General features: G+C 48.5%; 2 long non-coding RNA genes across 3 annotated transcripts; both read left to right on the top strand.

The window, feature by feature from the left end:
• Positions 1 to 412: 412 nt before the first annotated feature.
• On the top strand, positions 413 to 5551 carry LOC311436747. The gene is made up of 7 exons (XR_014693080.1): positions 413 to 453; positions 2082 to 2122; positions 2393 to 2446; positions 4316 to 4428; positions 4550 to 4599; positions 4985 to 5078; positions 5188 to 5551. It is a non-coding gene; the product is annotated as an uncharacterized lncRNA (long non-coding RNA).
• A 1367-nt stretch (positions 5552 to 6918) lies between these two features.
• On the top strand, positions 6919 to 14856 carry LOC311435406. 2 transcript variants are annotated; one of them, XR_014692111.1, is made up of 4 exons: positions 6919 to 7214; positions 10324 to 10397; positions 10828 to 10973; positions 12045 to 14856. It is a non-coding gene; the product is annotated as an uncharacterized lncRNA (long non-coding RNA). The 2 variants fall into 2 exon arrangements; XR_014692112.1 differs by lacking the exon at positions 6919 to 7214 and having other exon boundaries at positions 10182 to 10397.
• Positions 14857 to 17840: the final 2984 nt, after the last annotated feature.

Raw genomic sequence — 17840 nt, 5'->3', positions numbered from 1 at the left:
AATTTCCTACGCTCCTAGATTTTTCTTCATATGTAAATCACACAGAATCACAGATCTTCTAGGTTGGAAGAGACCTCAAGATCATTGAGTCCAACCTCTGACCTAACACTAACGTTTGAGCTAATTCCCGTGGAAAATATTTCATTTACTTTCTTGGTTGTATTGTCCTTTCTATGTTCAAAGCTGAGGCATAAATACGGTAAATTTTGCTTCTAGAAACACCCCAGTTCTTTTGTCTGCACTCTGCATGCTGTAAACTAGGGATAGGCACAAAAAAAAACAAATAAATAAATAAATAAAAGAACACAGCTGCTGCTGCTCCTGCTCTCTTTCTTGTGGTTTGCCCCCTCCTCTTTCCCAGGTGATTGGGTTTGGGTGCTGGGCGGGGCCAAATGGTATAGGAGCCCCAGGCATGCCATCAGAGAGCTCCTTCTGCCCGGGCTGCTCTTTGGGGTCAGTGCTTTGTTGATGCTTCTGTTAGCTACATGCAGGGTTCTTTTGGTGGGTCAGGGTCTGGTACGATCTTTTAGAGGAAACCGATCTAGTAGTATGTGCATTTATTGCTTGAAGCTCTTTGGAGGTGATTAATTGTTATAGCACATTTATGGATAGGATGTCAATGTTATTTTGTGCGTTTGCTTTGTTGTTCTAGGTCCCTCGTGATTTTTGCAGGGTTACAGGGCAGATGCCACCAGATCTACCCCTTTTGTTGTTTTTGTTTTGTTTGATTTTTTTTTTTTCTTGATTTTTCTTTTTCTTTTTTGGAAGGGGGTTTGGGATTTGAGCATCTCAATTTTGCGGGTTTGGGATTTGAGCGTCTTAATTTATTGGGTTAGGGGTTTTAGGCATAGGACTTCAGGGGTTTAGTGTGGTAAATAGTTTGGGTTAGGTCCGTAGGGGTTTCGAGGATGTTTAGGGATAGGGCTTGAGGCTTTTTTGTGTAAGGGCGGGAAGGGCTAGGGTTACAGTGAGCGCTGTTAAATGTAGTTCTCGAAAACTCGGCCTCTGATTGGCCGTGCTGGCTGTCCAGGGAATTCTGGTAGGTGTAGTTTTCCGGCACCAGGCTTCCGGTAGGCCGTGTTGACTGCCCGGAGCATGCCGGGAGATGTAGTTCTGGGACTCCGAACTTCCGGGAGGCCATGTTGGGTGCCCGGAGCATGCCGGGCAATGTAGTTCTGGGCCTCCGGACCTCCGGGAGGCCATGTTGAGCGCCCAGAGCATGCCTGGAAATGAAGTTCTCGGGAACCAGGGTTGGGCTTAGGGACTAGGGCTGGGGCTAGGGTTAGAGTTTAGGGTGAGGGTTGGGGTTAGGGTTAGGGCTAGTGAATGCTGGTTCTCTGTGTTTGCAGATGACGGTGAGCGTGTTTAAACTAATTCCAGTTGAAGAAGTTTCAGTTACTTGCTTGGTGCCGTTATCAGTTCAACATTAAAAGCTGCAGCAAAAGCAAAAGGGGATTTTTGCTTCTAGAAACACCACAGGTCTCTTGTCTGCTCTCTGAATGTTTTTGAGATAAAACAGATTTTAAAAAACAAAGGAAAGGAAAGGAAAGGAAAGGAAAACAAAACAAAACAAAACACAGCTGCTCCTTTTGCTCTCTTCCTACTTTCATGTGCTTTGCCCCTCCCCTTTCCCAGGTGATTGGGTTTGGGTGCTGGGCGGGGCTAAATGCTCTATGAGCCCCAGGCATGCCATCAGAGAGCTCCTTCTGCCTGGGCTGCTCTTTTGGGGACAGTGCTTTGTTTTTCCTTCTGTCCGTTGCAGGGTTGTTTAGGCAGGCTGGAGTCTATGGATTTCTGGATTTTAAGTGCTTGGAATTCACTTAGGAGAGGGATGTTTAGTAGGGGCTGCTGGCTCAGTTTGGGGCGCGGTTGTCACTGCAGTTATTTTCCTACAGCCAATAGAGTAAAATTCCAGTTTGCCTTTTAGAGGTGCTATAAGTGGGTAAAGAGAACAGATGGAAGCGTGTGCCACGTGGGGTAGGCAAGCGGCTGAGGTACAGGAGGGGATGAGAGCATGTGATTTTTTTTCTGGGGATGAAATGGACTCAATTTTGTTGGTGTATAATCTGTTCTGCTCCTAGATTTTTCTTTCAATGTGAAGAAAAGTTTGAGCTAATTCCAGGTAAGAAAGTTCCAGTTACTTGCTGGGTCGTATTGTCCTTTTAATATTCAAAGCTACAGCAAAAGCGTGGGGATTGTTGCTTCTAGAAACACCCCAGTTTTCTTGTCTGCACTCTGCATGCCGTTGAGCTAAAGCAGACTAAAAAATAAATAAATACAGGAAACACACACACAAAAACCAACAATAACAAAAACAACAACACCAAAAAAACCACACCATTGGGTGATGTGTTGTGAACGCAACGATCATTTAATCCCTTTGTTTTCCCAGGTGGTGTGGATGATACTGGTTGCACTGTTGGAGCTTGGATTTGGAGAGGAACAGGTGAGCATAGTTGTATGTTGCATCAGCAGTAGTCAGCGTTGTGGAGAAGGTGGGCATCATGACCGGCATGCTAGTGAATGCTGGTACTCTGTTTTTGCAGCTGATGATGAGCCTGGCAATTGACTAAGATGACGACCAGTGCCTGTGTATTTCTTGAGGCGGAGGGAATTTACCATGCAGCAACCTGAGAGCTAAGTTGGGGGGCACCTGGTATCTGCATATCTGGGGTGGCTAATGGGAGCTGGGAGCCAGAGCAGCGTGGAGCCAGCTGGCTGAAAATACTTGGTGCCGCTGCGAGGGTGGTTCAGGCTGGGTCACGTTCAGGCTGCTTGTGGCTGGGTCACCAGGCTAATAGAAGCAGCGGGATTATTTTGTAGCGTGAGTGCGTGCGCCAGGCAGGACAGTTTCCTTCTGTTCGTCTGTCCTGTAGTGTTGCTTCTGCAATGTCTGTTCTGTGCTTCTCGGGTCTTGATATCCTTCTAGCTTTTTACACTGGACTGACCAGACAGGCGACTTGGTAGCGGTGCTGAAGGGCCTCAGTGCTTGTTTTGTCATCGTGGCTCTGATCCGAGCGCTTCTTGTCTTGCAGTCGCTGCTTGAAGTGCAGTTCTGTTTCAGGTCTCGTGCGTCATATTCGGTTTGAGATTGCATCTGTTTCCATCCTCGCTCTTGTGGAAGTCATCTGGGCCGCATCAGGAGCTCTTGCTTGGGAATTGATTTCCTAAGCGTCGTCTTATGTGATTAAGGAGGTATTGGGGAGGCAAGGACAGTCCCCAGACAAGGACTGTATATCTCGAAACAAGACACCGGAACTCACGATAAGGAAGCGGCAGGCGGACAGAGAAACAAATGTAAGGACTATAAATCTCAAAACTGGATGTTGGAATTCATTATAAAGACACAACAAAGGGAAGAATTAGCAACAGCCAGCTCTTGCGATTAAGAAACATGCCAACTCAGCGGATTCCTGACCAAAGGTGAAAAGTACAATGTGAGGAAGACTCGGGGTCTTCCTCCCAAAGACCCCTGCCCACGTCCCAAAGGCCCCTGCCCACAGTTCTTGGGAGGCTCTACTCAGGCGCAAGGTGCCAAAAGGCTAATTAGCATGAGAAGCGAGGGAAGGCGGGGGTAGGCAATGAATATGTATAGGCGCCGGTAGAATATTGATAGATTGATTGTATAAATTCAAGACTGCTTTCTGCTTTGGGTATGCACGATAGGTGGAGAGATCCCCCCGTGCATCCAGCGCTGCAATAAAGAATATACCGCTTAAAGGAATTTCGGCTTCGATCTTTGAATCATATGGGGTTTTCAGTCCCCATCCTTCTGGTCTCTTGTCTTGAAGGAAGGCTTTTTAGGCCTCCATCACCCCAGTTCTGGCAGTGTCTTCCAGTCGCGTGTCGTGACATTTGAGTCTCTCCTTGGGTCTGGTGCAGAGCACCTGTTGTGACTTGCTGTTGCCATAGGGCTTCCCTCCGGGGGTCACTTTTTCTTGCGCCTTGTGTTGTGTGTTTTGTTTGTAGTGTTTGTGGCGTGGCTGTGTGTGTATGTGTTTGGTCTGGAGCTGTCCTGCCTGGCAGTTAGTGATGACAGCTAACGTGGCAGTGCATGGGTGTGCTAATACATTGTCCGGACTGTGTTGGCGAAGACATCTGGTCTGCCTCTGCGCACGTACTGAAGGGCAGCAGGCACAGTCATCTCTGTGGTGTTTGTCAGATGTGCGTGTGGGGGGGAAGAGTTGAGCTGCTTGTGAGCAGCTGCTCGCATAGTGCTTGAACGGTGTGCTTGAGGAGGAGGTCTGTGGAATCTTGAAAGCTTACAGATAAGGGGTTTTTGAAACTTTTATTTTTATTTCTCTCCTGTCCCCAGTAGAGTGTAAACCTTTGGAGGAACCTGTCACAGGAAAGAGCTCCTTCCGGAACTGTTCAGCGCTCCGTAGGCAGCTCGGTGACTGGCTTGGTCTACTTCTGAGGTGTGCTGAGGTATGGGGGCTGCTGTTTCGAAATGATAATATTGTAAACGGGGTCCCTTTGTGTTGTTGAGGGATGGGTGCTAATGCTGGCAGCTGAATGATTATCTTGTGACCGTTTTCATTTGTTAAAGCTGAAACACAGTGTACAACGCGGGACTTGACCGGAGCTGCTTTTGGCAAGGTGAGCGATGAACAGATGTAGCAGGTACTTTAGGGGTGCAGTTGTCACTGCAGTTACTTAACTGCACAAAGTACAGTAAAAATCCTGTTGATATTTCAGGGGTGTTGTAGCTGGCCTAAGAGAGCAGATGGAAGCATCTGCCTCGAGGGCAGGTGAGGGAGCAGAGGTTAGGGAGCAGATGAGAGTAACTGTCCCAGCTGTGCTGTGGCTTTGGATGCTGCTTCAGCCTATGCTTTTCTTTTTGTTTCACAGGTGTGTCGCACAGGCTCAGAGGGGCCAAGCTGCACTCTGAAGAGCAGCACGGGAAGGGCGGGCTGTTTGTGAGCTGGATTGGAGCAGAACTGCCAAGTAGCACGAGGTGACTGCGAAGGGTCTTGCTTTGCAGGTGCCATGGCAGGCTCTCCACAGAAGCGGTTGAGGATTTGAGAAGAGGTTGCAGATCATCGAGGAGCGACACGTGCAGGGACGGCTTGAAAACGGTATGGCTGCTTTCTCTTCTGTTTATCAGGTGTCCCAGGCGACGTGGGCTGTGATGTTAGCCTTTAGGATCGGAACAAAGCAGGTGCTGATGGCGGTCTTCTTCGGTAGGCAAAGAGGTGCCCGAAGCCCCCTCCTGTGCAGCCTGAGCACGCCTCGCTGAGGATGAAGCTTGCTTTCCAGCAGTTCTGGAAACTGTGTTGAGGCTGAAATGCTGCGTCTGTGTTCGGGTTGGGGTTGCACCTTGGTGAGTGTAGGGATGGGTTTTAAGTGGGTGCAGCGGAGGGCCCGGCCCCAGTGTCCTGTAGTGTGTTTTGACCCATCAGCATAGCCTTTTGGTTCTCAGATAGCCTGCTGAAGTAAGTGATTTTTGCTGCGAGTGGAACGGAATTGATTTTGTTGGCGTATAATCTGTTCTGCTCCTAGATTGTTCTTTCTGCGTAAATAAAAGTTTGAGCTAATTCGAGCTGAAAAAGCTTCAGTTACTTGCTTGGTTGTGTTGTCCTTTCAATATTCAAAGCTGCAGCGAAAGCATGGGGATTGTTGCTTCTAGAAACACCCCAGTTCTCCTGTCTGCCCTCTGCATGCTGTTGAGCTAAGTCTTATAAATAAGTAAATAAACCACAGCTGCTGCTCCTCCTCTTTCTACTTTCATGTGCTTTGCCCCTCCCCTTTCCCAGGTGATTGGGTTTGGGTGCTGGGTGGGACCAAAAGGTATATGAGCCCCAAGTATGCCGTCAGAGAGCTCCTTCTGCCTGGGCTGCTCTTTGGGGGTAAGTGCTTTGTTTTTCCTTCAGTCAGTTGCCGGGTTCTCTAGGCAGGCTGGAGTCTATGGATTTCTGGAATTCTAAGGGCTTGGAATTCACTTCATAGAGGGATATGTAGCAGAGGTTGCTGGCTCACTTTTTTTTTGGGATGGTGGGATACGCTCCTGTGTTTGATCTGTATTTTAATCTCTAGATGAATCAACCCACTTGTGTAACTCTCCAGAGGACTAAAACCAGCTTGATGACATGCTACAAGAGGCTTGACCGTGTTGGTGCAGTATTACCAAGAGACTGAGCAGGGTCACCTTTTTCATCTGCAAAGGGTATGTCTGTCATTACCCCTGCCGGGGCTGCTATGCATTCACGGCCTTGTGGCATTTGTGGACTTCAGTTTGTTTGTTTGTTTGTTTTATTTGTCTGGCTCCGGTCTCTGTGTTTGAGTCCTCTGCATGTGCCGCACTGTTTGCGTATCCATTGTGGATGTGACCTTCTCTCTTTGTTTCTTGTAGCTCAGGGCGTAGGCACGGAAGCTTGAACGAAGCATGAGGGTGAGTGGACAGCAGTGGGGGCCCCGAGTTGCTCGGTGGACTGTGTGAGTCTGCTTCAGCTGTCGGGCCGGCTTTGCAAGTGCCTTGCGACAGCAGAGTACGTCTCCTGCCACGTTTCTGACACGTGCCAGACGTCAGCGGTTCCAGGGTTCCAGTTCCTGAAATGCTGGAGATGCTCGGAGCACGAGAGGAGCTGGGGCGGCTTCGGGGGGCTGGGGGAGAGGGGACAGGGGAGAGGGGGTCGGCTGCGGCGGCGGGGGGGGGCAGAGAGGGCAGCAGGAGGAGGTGCCGTTGCGTGCGCGTGGCCCACGCCCCTCTGGATTGGCTGGAGTGCTCCGTCCCGAGGCATGCTGGGAGCTGTAGTTCTGCGCTGCCGGGCGGCCACGTGGGCTCCGGGCTGCGCGGCCGGGCCGGGGCCGGGCCGGGGCCGGGCCGTGCGCGCCGGGAGGCGCAGGTTGCCGCTGGCGGCGAGCGCGGTTGCCGGCGGTGAGGCGAGCGAGAGCCTCCGGGGGTGCCTCCTCGGAGCGTCGGGCCGGGAGGGGCGGGGGGTGTTGAGGCCGGGCGCGGGTCCTCGCTGCGCTTGATCGTTGGGCTGCGCCGCGCCGCGCCTCGGAGGCTTTCCTCTCCCTGCGTCCTGACAGCCGGCTCTCTCCTTGTGCTGCGGTTCACCGGGGCAGAAGCAGCTCCCCGCCGCTAGGACCCCTGCGGGGTTTGTTGCCGAGCGAAGGTGGGGCACCGGGTAAAGCGAGGAAAGCCGCAGCTGGCGTGCTGCGGTCGCAGGGTTCTCAGGAGAGAGAGCAGCCCGTCCGTCCCGACTGCCCAGGTAAGTCGCAGCGACCTCGGGGTGGAATCAAGGCGTGCTCGTAAGCTTCCTGCAGCCCCGGCTCCAAGGCTTCATTGAATTTGCGGAAGCGCGAGCTGCTCGGCGCTGGGAAGCGCAAAGGGAAGGAAGGCACGTAGTGCCTGCCGAGTCGTAGTAGCCTCTTAGACCTAGAATGAACTGGCCTGTCAGGCTCTGTCTGTTGCTCAGTCTTTGGTACGAGAGGCTAAACTTTGTCCCGCCTCAGCTTTCGGAGTTGTCCTAGGAATAGACCGGTGCTTGCGGGGCTTTCCAGGACGCTGGTTGCGGTCAGTGAGGACAGACGTGAGAGGCAATTTCTGTCTGTCTGTCTGTCTGTCTCTTGGTTATGTCCCAAGAGTTTTGCTTGAACTGTGTGCAATAAAGGAGGCCTTGGGCCTGTACTGAGCAGCGAGAGAGAGCAAAACTCTGCGTAAGCACTGGCCGTGGCAACGTTGCTTGGGAGTTGAGCGGCTGGGGGTCTTTCCAGAGGTGGGGGGTCTTCCCAGCGGAACTCGGTACGCAGGCAGAAACGTGACCTTCGAGGTCTTTGTTTGTCTTGCGCTGCAGCTGTGGTATTTGCCCCATAACTGTATGGAGTTGCTGAATTCTAGAGGGGATGATGATAGAGACGTCCCTGGTTCAGCCTTTTTTTGCCGCAGTCCTTGCAGAAGTTGTGGAAAAATGAGTAGTATCCTTCTCTTTAAGTTCACCTTTTAAAGAGTTCTTCCTGCAGACTCCTGTCTCCGTGGTTTAGGTACGTGATTTGTGTGAAACAGAGCCAGGCTTTCCTGTTAACGAGTGCCCTGATTGAAATTCCCTGTTGTTGGAGAACAAGAACCATCAGTGGTGCTTGGCAGTTTAAAACCTCTTGGCTTACGCAAAGGCTAACTTGCCAAAGCAAATGGGAAGTAGCCTAAAGTTCAGTAAATGCGCTGAATAGAAAAGGCCGTCTTCTTGACGGGAAAAGAGCTTTGCAGAACGTGAGCTTTGTTTCCCGTAGGGCTCCCTGCTTGCCCACCTGTTCAGCGATTACTGCAGGCTTTGACTGGTCCCCTCAGGCCCAATATCGCACACGTGCTGTGCTGCAGACGGTGCCTTAGCTTCCTTGCCGTCTCGTGCTGCGTTACTTGTACCTGCGGAAAACTTACTTCAGTGTCACAGAAACCCCGTGGGAAGCGTTCCCGACTCACGCCGGTAGGACCATCCCGTCGCGGCTGGTAAAATCCAGGAGCAGGACGATGCTTGGAAGAACGTCACCTATGGAGGAGAAGACAACAGTCTCCTTCCTGTTAGGCAACAGGTTTCCAAGACTGGTTTCCCCACCCCCCTGTGCGTTTTGAAGGAGGCAGTCCCTAAGCTGATGCAATCCAACTATCCAACTGCATCTAAGATGCTGGTTGTTACTTCCATAAGCTATAAAGGAACTTAATGTGTTCTGTGTTTTTAGGTCGAGGCTCGTGTGCGTGAGTTTGGCTTGTCGCGATGGCCGGTGTAGATGATCGCTCACGTGCCCCAAAGCTCCTTGTGCTGATGCTGGATCTGCCCCACGGTAAAGGACCGCATGCTGTGTGTTCAGCTTTTCTTCCTTACCGTGTCGTCCGTATGTATGTATGTATTTACTTCTCTGAAGGAAAGGGTGGATTTTTCGTGGGTCCCTCTGTGCGCGTCTCGAACCAGGCTGCAGTAAATACGCGTAAGCGAGTAGGCTGCTGCAGCGCGTCCTGGACAGTATCAGGGTGCTACTCTGCTAGCAGTGGAGAGCTGGGTGAAGGTGCCCAGGGTAAGGGCTTGTTCTGCCTCAAGTTGAACAGAAAGTTTCAGGAGTTGAGCATCCCAGGGGATGTTTGTAGGACTGCTGTTAGACGATAAAGGTTCGGATGGCTGTCGACGAAGGGGATTTTGTTGGTTCTTTTTCGATAGCTGTTCCTGCCAAAGATCGCGTCGGTCACAAAAGGTAGTAGTAACCTTGCGGTTTCTATGTTCTGTAGCGTTTGTACTAAAATACACTGGCAGATGAATAAATGAGCAGGTACAAATACACGTGACTCTGTAGCTGAGACTAAATAACGTGCAGTTTCTTCTGTGTTTTATCTTTCAAAGCACGTTGTTGCTGAGCGCGTGAGCTTTTTGCTCGCATTACCGAGGAAAGGAATGGCAGTGCTTCTTCCCCCCTCATCTCTCTTTTTTTTTTTTTTTTTTTTTCCCCCCCCTCTCCTCTTCTTCCTCGATGACAGGGTACTCGAAATGTTTTCCTCGGATGTCCACGTGAAAAACGAAATAAATAAATAAATGCTGATGGTGAAGACACTGACAGAATTGGGTGACGTTTTCAAGGTAGAGGAGGGGCGAAGAATGTGGAAATTCCTGGTACATTAGTGGTGCTCTGTTAACAAAACTGACGTATACGCCACTTGCTGTTCCTAGTTTTTTGGTTTGGTTTTCCTTTCAGTAGTCTCCCCGAAGGCTTTTGCGGACACACGGTGTATCTTTTCTGTTCTTTTCAGTATTCTGAAAAGTATTCAGTATTTCTTTTTCAGTATTCGTTTGTCAGGAAAGACGACCGTGCAATCCGAGGGCTGTGGACAACCATCTACCAGGTGGTTGTTGCAGCCTCCATCGGTCATGTTATTTGTGCTTTTAGCTCGCCCTCTCCTATATCTTGAGTTGAATTTCTTTTTTTTTTTTTTTTTTGGCAACGCTATGTTTGCAGTGATAGCATTGCTGCCGAGGTATTTTTGACTAAAAATGATCTTAACTGTAGTAGTGAATTCACAGAGTGTGGCTTTGTGTAACGACTCCCGCGATCACAACTTTTTTTTTTTTTTTTTTTCCTTTGTCACAGATAGGAGGAAAGCTCTTTCCGGAGAGATGGAAAGAAAGTTGTTTCAGAATACGTTCAGAATGTCTGAAGTTGTTTTGGAATTTTGTTTTGTTTTGTTTTGTTTTTTAGTAGTTAACGGTAGTACAGCCCACAGAGCAATTTCTTTGTGCGTGAGAACTCGCGGGTTAACTGAAAGTTACTTGTTTTATTATAAAACTAGGATTTGAAGCCACGGGCATTCAGAAATGCATATGATATGTCTTGTCACAGTCTTCTAGATCAGCTAACCGGAATGAGAACCAATCTTCTGAAAACACACAGGGATATCGTGGGGCAGGATGAAGGTAAATGGACACAATTATTTATTAATATTCTGGTACAGCTATTTAATTCACCTAAGTAGTGTTTCTGTCCTCGGTGTGGGAGAGGAAGTAGACTTTGCATCGTTTCTTGGGTCAGTCGTCCTTCCCTAGATTCCGAAGGAAAAGAATGAAATTTCTGCCTTCTGTCACAAAACATGTTGTGCGTGCTTGGAATTTGAAAATTCAGTTTCATGGGTGAGCTTTCCTGTGCAACAGGATGCAGTAGATGTTCTTATAGTGATGGTGAAAGGAAAGAGGGGCTTTATTTGCCTTTTGCTTTTCCTTTGTTTTGTAGAGGGAGGAAATAGTGATTTCTAGATCTTAAATGCTAACACTGGAAATGGAAGCATGCGAGGCTTGTATTTCCTTAGTCTTAAGGTAGACTAAATTTAGATACCTTGTTCTGCTGCAGACTGCCTTCACGGCGTTCCTGTTGCTCAAAGGGGAAATCATCAGGAGTAGTTGAAAATGATGCCTTCACCCCTTCGGGAGATTGATCCAGATCAACCAAAAAGGCTTCTTCATACACTTGGCAGTCTGTTCAAACAGGATGAGAAGGTAGGAGAAGTCTTGCTATCTGCTGTATCATTATTTGAAAAGTAACTGAATTGTAACACGGAGGCAAATACTCTGGTAGTGAATTGACGAAGCAATTGTTTTTTACTTATATTAAAAAAAAAAAAAAAAAAGTCTTTTCAGGGTACGATGATAGATGAAGCAGATAAATTTGTTGCTGGGCCTCAGAATAAGATCAAGCGTCCTGGAGAGCCCAATACTCCAGCATCACTAAAGAGAGAAGGCGTAGCACGTCGCCGCTATTGCGACGGCCACAGTCACTGTTGTGACAAACCATGTTGGTGGGAAAGGGCCACCCTGTGCTGCTGGATCTCCGTCACCATATCTGAACCTCAAAGGCATGCCAACAAATAAAAGTATGTTGGAGTTGTTGTAGTACAGGAACTTGTGTGGTCATAAATGGACATAATGTGCAGGAAAAAAAAAAAAAGGTCTCCGTGCTTTCTGTGTTAATTCAAAAGGACACGTAAGTTTTAGAGTTAATTGGGACTGAATTTCTTTGGTCGGCTTAGACAAACAGGCTGTTGCTATAGGTAACGAAGTCCTGAATGAGCAATAATTTGGAACTGTTTCTAAAAAGTGCTGAAACCTTTCACCACGATGGTTTGGCGGTAGCAAGGATTTCATTTCAGCTTTTAATTCTCATTTGTGTATTCTATAGTGGGGAAGGGAGAAGTGGGGAAGGAAAGTGTGTAAAAAAAAAAAAAAAAAATTTTTAAATTTCTCACAAATAGTAATTTACCCACCTGTTGCAGCAGAGTCGAAAGAAAAATTTGCTGGAACTCGGGGAAGGAGGGGAAACTTTAGTTTACTTTAGTCACTGAAATGGGAATACAGCAAATAACTTCACGACAGTCATATGAGACGGTAGCAGCCCAAAAGGAGGTATTCCTGTGGTTGCGTCAAAGGGTGAATAAAACTACTGAAGTGATCTGACAGTGCTGAGTAACTCTCTCCACAGTACTTTCAACAAGAAGGGATGCAGAATAACGTCCTTCTGTGTTTTTTGATCCTGCAGTTATATGCACTACTAAGCTCCTTCTTAATTTTCAGACACTGGTATCAGTACTGTCCAAGATGGTAATGGAGAGAAGAAAGCAGAAAACTGTCAGTTGCTGGAAAAGCAAATTGATGGCTTGTCTGTGCAAATGGCTTCTTCGGTTCCAGCTGTTAAGGGAGAGGATGAAATGTCACCTGGTGACTTAGACTCTCTACATGATGAGTTCAATTGCTTAAATGATGCAAAGACGGCTTGGATCGTAAACCTGGTACCAATGCACTTGTTCGAGGGCCTCTAAATTACAGCGTGGCTGGAGATGACCAAAAACGAGTGATGGAGTCTACTTCTGAATCTGTGCCAAATTGATTTAAAATAACACCTACGATGTTGGAGGGAAGCGATGCTGGCATTAAAATCAGAGTGGTGAAAGAGGTTCGCAAACGTGGAAGAAGTAAGTTCTTTATTAGTGTATTAAAAATAGGCTAGGGGTACAGAAGACTTTTTCTTGAAATGAGGATCTATTTTGAAAATAAAACCTCAGATTTGGAATGATTTTTGATTAGTCGTGTACAAGTAGTGGAAGAACAAGAAAGTAAGTACATGTATTCACAGTCCAACTTTATATCCTCACTGTCCTTACTGCAGCACTCTTAAGCAGGCTTAGTCACAGCGCCATTCGTGTTTTCATAGTTGGTTCAGAGAAGAAAACACAGAAACCAATGAAAAAATACTGTTGTTTCACATCTAAGGTGTCCGGTTCATTCTTTGGCGCTACTTTTTTTTTTTTTTTTTTTTTGTTAAACTTTATACGAGACAATCGTGCTCATGCTCCACATAGATCGGTCATCTTGTAAAGAGTAGTTATCTTAAACCTCTGCTTTCAAAAATGACAGCTCTAGGTTGAAACGTGGCTTGGTATCCCTTTGTTTCTATTAACTGCTGATCATGGCAGCGTGTTCGTGGAGATGCAAGGCTTCTCTGCTGATTAAACCTAGTCTGCATTTTCCAAGGGCAGGTGTTTCTAGATACTGCTCTTTTAAGAGAACAAAATTCAGCGTTACATTTGAATATCAGCTAATCGATATCACTTCAAATTATTGGTATGCTGGCTTTTTTTTCTTACGTGCATTACTGTATGCAGAAATGGGAAACTCTAGGCTTTGTTGTTTTTCCTTTGGCTGTTGAGATTTACTGAAAATGCATTTACAAGATCTGTTTCTAATATCCGTTTGGATCTCTTCTTTAAGATCGTGAAAAAAATCTTCTCTCTTCTTGAGGAGGTACGTACAAGGACCGATGGAAACTCAGAAGTATTTCATTGAATTTGCTATAAGGGAAGGAGCAAGGTTTGTATAGATACGAATGATTCGGAGTTAAACGCTAACGTTGTTCATGATAGCAAATCTCAGTCTTTTCCAAAACAAGTGTTTTGTTTTGACATACTTAAATTATTACAGTTTCAGCGGTCAAACTGCCGTTGTATTTTTCTGAAGTAAATGGTCGTTACCTAGAGCTGAAGTGTGAAATAGAAAGATACGGGTGGTTATGGAAGAAAGACCCAGAATTTGCGTGGGTTGGGGAAAGATGGCTGTATCAAATTAAATTTGCCATTCTGGCGTCAGAAATGAGGGAAGCTCTTCCATGCTGGAAACAGAGAGCCTCCGCTAATACTGTTTGTCGTGGCCAAATAATACTGAGTTATTTAACTGCTGTTTTTGGAAGAAGAAATGAAATTACTTCCCTAGGTTTAAAAATCGTGTCTTAATACAGCACTTAGAGAGAACGCTAGAGGAGCTAGAGTTCAACAGCCTACCCAACAGAGTTAATCAGGTGAACGGTAGATAATAGTGTACCAGCCAGAGGAATACGGACCGGGAATGAGTTTGCTGTGCCGCAGAAGAGTGGAAGAGGACGTAGCTGTTGCCCTCGCCATCCTGGCGGTCAAGTGATCTTACTGTCAGAGTCCGAGAAGAAGCAGCAGAGCTTTAACTTTACGAACCTCTATCGGCAGAAGCTGGGCTGTAACCTTAGGGACGTGCTATGAAAGGTGTGGCTTTTTTCCTGTGGAGGGTGCTCTTTGCTCAACAGGCTGAAAAAAATAACCATTGCTGCCCCTCCTGCAGGTGGTGAGAATTTACTCACTTGAATACTGTCATTAGCCGTTTTACGTGCAATAGGCAGTGGATCGCACTAAAATGGGGCACTGTCAAATGCACACAGTGTCTGCATTGTGGAGAGATCCCATCTGTTGTGTGTCCCCCCCCCCCCCCCCCCCAATAAAAAACCAACCAACCAAACAAAACTCCCAGAAACACCTGCACTGGTAATATTGCATGTTGCCAGCACAGAGACGAGGGCCTTGTTCCCGAGAACTGCTAGCCATGCCTTTAAACTTGAGATTCAGCGTAGATCGAGAGTAAAGAAACTGCTGTTGTGTTAATGAAAGCTAAAGACAGCCCTGTGACTGTTACCACTTGGTGGTTACTAAACAATCTACCTCAGACTCTCTTCTGTTTTTATCTGCGGACATTATGAAAGCGCACCTGAGGCTTCCCAGGTCCCTGACTTCAGTTCTCTTTCATCCCGTGAGGAGGACGGAGATTCTTCAGGTGGCCTTGCCTTGGCACACGCTGTGCTTTGGAAGCACTAAAAAGAAATGCTTTTAAAAGTGTGCATTTATTTTAATGTTCATACAAAAGAGATTGGTTTTGAACAGTGTTGTTACCGGATCACTAATTTGATATTTTAACTGTATGCATTTTTTTGAACATAGGGGTGTGTGTGTGTGTGTGTGTGTATATGTGTGTGTGTGTATATATATATATATATATAAAAAAAAAAAAATAAACCGTTTTATTAATTCTCGTTAAGTGCTGATCTGAGGAGTCTGTAATGGGCAGCGCTGAATTCCTCCAATTGTCTGTCACCAACAGACCGCTAATATTTTTTGTGAAACCAGTCTGCATATCCTGAAACCCCACTTCTGGTAATAGCTGCGGAATGTGTTTGTTACTTACCTCCCGGTAGCACGTACCCTGGAGCACCTGCCTCATCAGTCAGCTCAGCCTGTACAGGGTGTACATTTTTGCTCCAAGGCTAAAGTGTTAAAGACACCAAGTTCCAGCTTACCAAATCCTTGGTTACCCGAGTTAATATCCTCCCTTCCGTTCCTCTTACTCTTTTGTTCAAAGGTAATGTTGTGAATCACAGAAAATGCAACGAAGACTGGAGCACCTGCACGTAATTAATATTTTCCTTTTAAACGGTAATATGCCAGTAGTAAGTGGCTCTTCAGATAATTTTATTTTCGGTTGTTCTCATTTAAAAACAGTCTCCTGCTCCTTTAACAGCTTTCTTTTAAAAGACAGGTTGAAGTTGTGCTGGCGTTAAGAAGCTCTTCACAAGGTACTGGGGCTGTCCTGAGGATTCCACTTGACCAGCCAGCAGAAGAGGCAGGGAAACATACTTACATTGATGGCCTGAACTTCTCTTCCTATTACTCTTTTTAGTACTAGCCAGCGTGTGTGAGACATCTTTTCCTTCTCCTGTGAAGCAGTGGGCTGGTCTTTCTGGAAGAGGTTGTTTGACCATTGGAATTACACCAGTGAGATTCAAGAAGGAAATAAAATCCAAAAGCAGCAGCGTATCTTTATTACTACGTTAAGTGAGAAAGTGACACTTGGAACGAACTCGTTATAAACAATTCTGAACTCTTTTCTTAGCGGGAACGTACTTATCTGTACCGTTGAACGTACTTGAAAAAAAAAACAAACGAACCACAGGAGTACCTTGGAATACATAGGGCGATTCATCCCTTCAGGATCATTACACGGCAGCTGTATGTCACCACAATACACCTCTTTTGCTTAATGGTGGACTTCTCAGAGGGAATTTACTTGGGTCAGGTATACTGTGTGTATGTGGTTTTATGCACGTAGAACTGCCTGTACTACACTATCTTTTAAATAGGTGGTGGTAAGAGGAGACAGCTTTCTTCTAGTAGATTCTTCCTTAAGTTTCTTTAGTGATTCCGGGGGCGCTCACTTGACCGTGATGTGCCTGACCTGGTTAGCATCTAAACCTCCTCCTCTGATGTGGTACAGCTGTCTGCTAAATTAGTTACAGAAAGATGGTGACTTTAACTCAGCCAGTTCTCTCTTACCTCGCTATTGTTTTATCTGGATAATTTGAATTTGGATTAGAGCAGCGGAGGGAAAAGATGCCTTACACTGAAACGGACGCGAGTCTGTGAGAAGAAAGCCAGGCGTCCTTGGAGACTGTGCCAATGAAAAGGGGAAGAAAAATGAGTGGAATAAATCTGAGTGCACATAGTCCTGCATCCCGAAGGGAGCACAGAAGGAAGGTTGCTTGCTTAGAAGAGCAGTGGATGCTTCGTGCCCGCCTTAAAGAGAATATTAACAGAGAGAATTCTTTGTAAGACAAGCTGCCCCGCGGGGTGTGGGTAGCAAATACGTTGGAAAAAATACAGCCACAAGCTCCGAATGGCACAGTAGGCGAGCTGTGATCCGCCCGACAAGGCCTCCCGCGGGCGCCCTCTGCCGCCACCTGCTGGTGGAAAACGAGTACTGCAGACGGCCGAGGGGCGCGCATGCGCGGTGGCACCGGCGGGCGCCCTCTGCCGCCACCTGCTGCTGTTACTCGGGTACTGCAGGCGTCCGGGGGGCGCGCATGCGCGGTGGGGGTCCGGTGGCGCCCCCTGCCGCCACCTGCTGGTGGTGAAGGGGTACTGCAGGCAGCCGGGGGGCGCCCTCTGCCGCCACCTGCTGGTGGGAAGCGAGTACTGCAGGCTGCCGGGCGCCACGAATGCCGCATGACGCCCGCGGGCGCCCTCTGCCGCCACCTGCTGGTGGGAAGCAAGTACTGCAGGCGGCCGGGGGGCGCGCAACGCGCGGTGACGCCCGCGGGCGCCCTCTGCCGCCACCTGTTGGTGCAAAACGAATACTGCAGGCGGCCGGGGGACGCGCATGCGCGTTGGCACCCGCGGGCGCCCTGTGCCGCCACCTGCTGGTGGGAAAGGGGTACTGCAGGCGGCCGGGGGGCGCGCATGTGCGGTGACGCCCGCGTGCGCCCTCTACCGCCACCTGCTGGTGGGAAGCGAGTACTGCAGGCGGCCGGGAGGCGCGCATGCGCAGTGACGCCCGCGGGCGCCCTCTGCCGCCACCTGCTGGTTTTAATCGGGTACTGCAGGCGGCCGAGGGGCGCGCATGCGCGGTGACTCCCGCGGGCGCCCTCTGCCGCCACCTGCTGGTTTTAATCGGGTACTGCAGGCGGCCGGGGGCCGCGCATGCGCGGTGACGCCCGCGGGCGCCCTCTGCCGCCACCTGCTGGTTTTAATCGGGTATTGCAGGCGGCCGGGGGGCGCGCATGCGCGGTGGGGCCCCGGGGGCGCCCTCTGCCGCCACCTGCTGGTGGAGAACTAGTACTGCAGGCGGCCGAGGGGGGCGCATGCGCGGTGAGGCCCGGGGGCGCCCTCTGCCGCCTCCTGCTGGTGGAAAACGAGTACTGCAGGCGGCCGAGGGGGGCGCATGCGCGGTGGGGCCCGGGGGCGCCCTCTGCCGCCTCCTGCTGGTGGGAAACGAGTACTGCAGGCGGCCGCGGGGCCGTGCATGCGCGTTGCTTATTACGTCGTTGTTTTTTTTGCTGTGTAATTTCCTACGCTCCTAGATTTTTCTTCATATGTAAATCACACAGAATCACAGATCTTCTAGGTTGGAAGAGACCTCAAGATCATTGAGTCCAACCTCTGACCTAACACTAACGTTTGAGCTAATTCCCGTGGAAAATATTTCATTTACTTTCTTGGTTGTATTGTCCTTTCTATGTTCAAA

The sequence above is a fragment of the Aythya ferina genome, assembly GCF_964211825.1.
Source record: "Aythya ferina genome assembly, chromosome: 4".
In the NCBI taxonomy this organism is placed as follows: Eukaryota; Metazoa; Chordata; class Aves; order Anseriformes; family Anatidae; genus Aythya; species Aythya ferina.
Note: the sequence above shows the minus strand (reverse complement) of the source record. Positions and strands in the feature narration are given on the sequence as shown.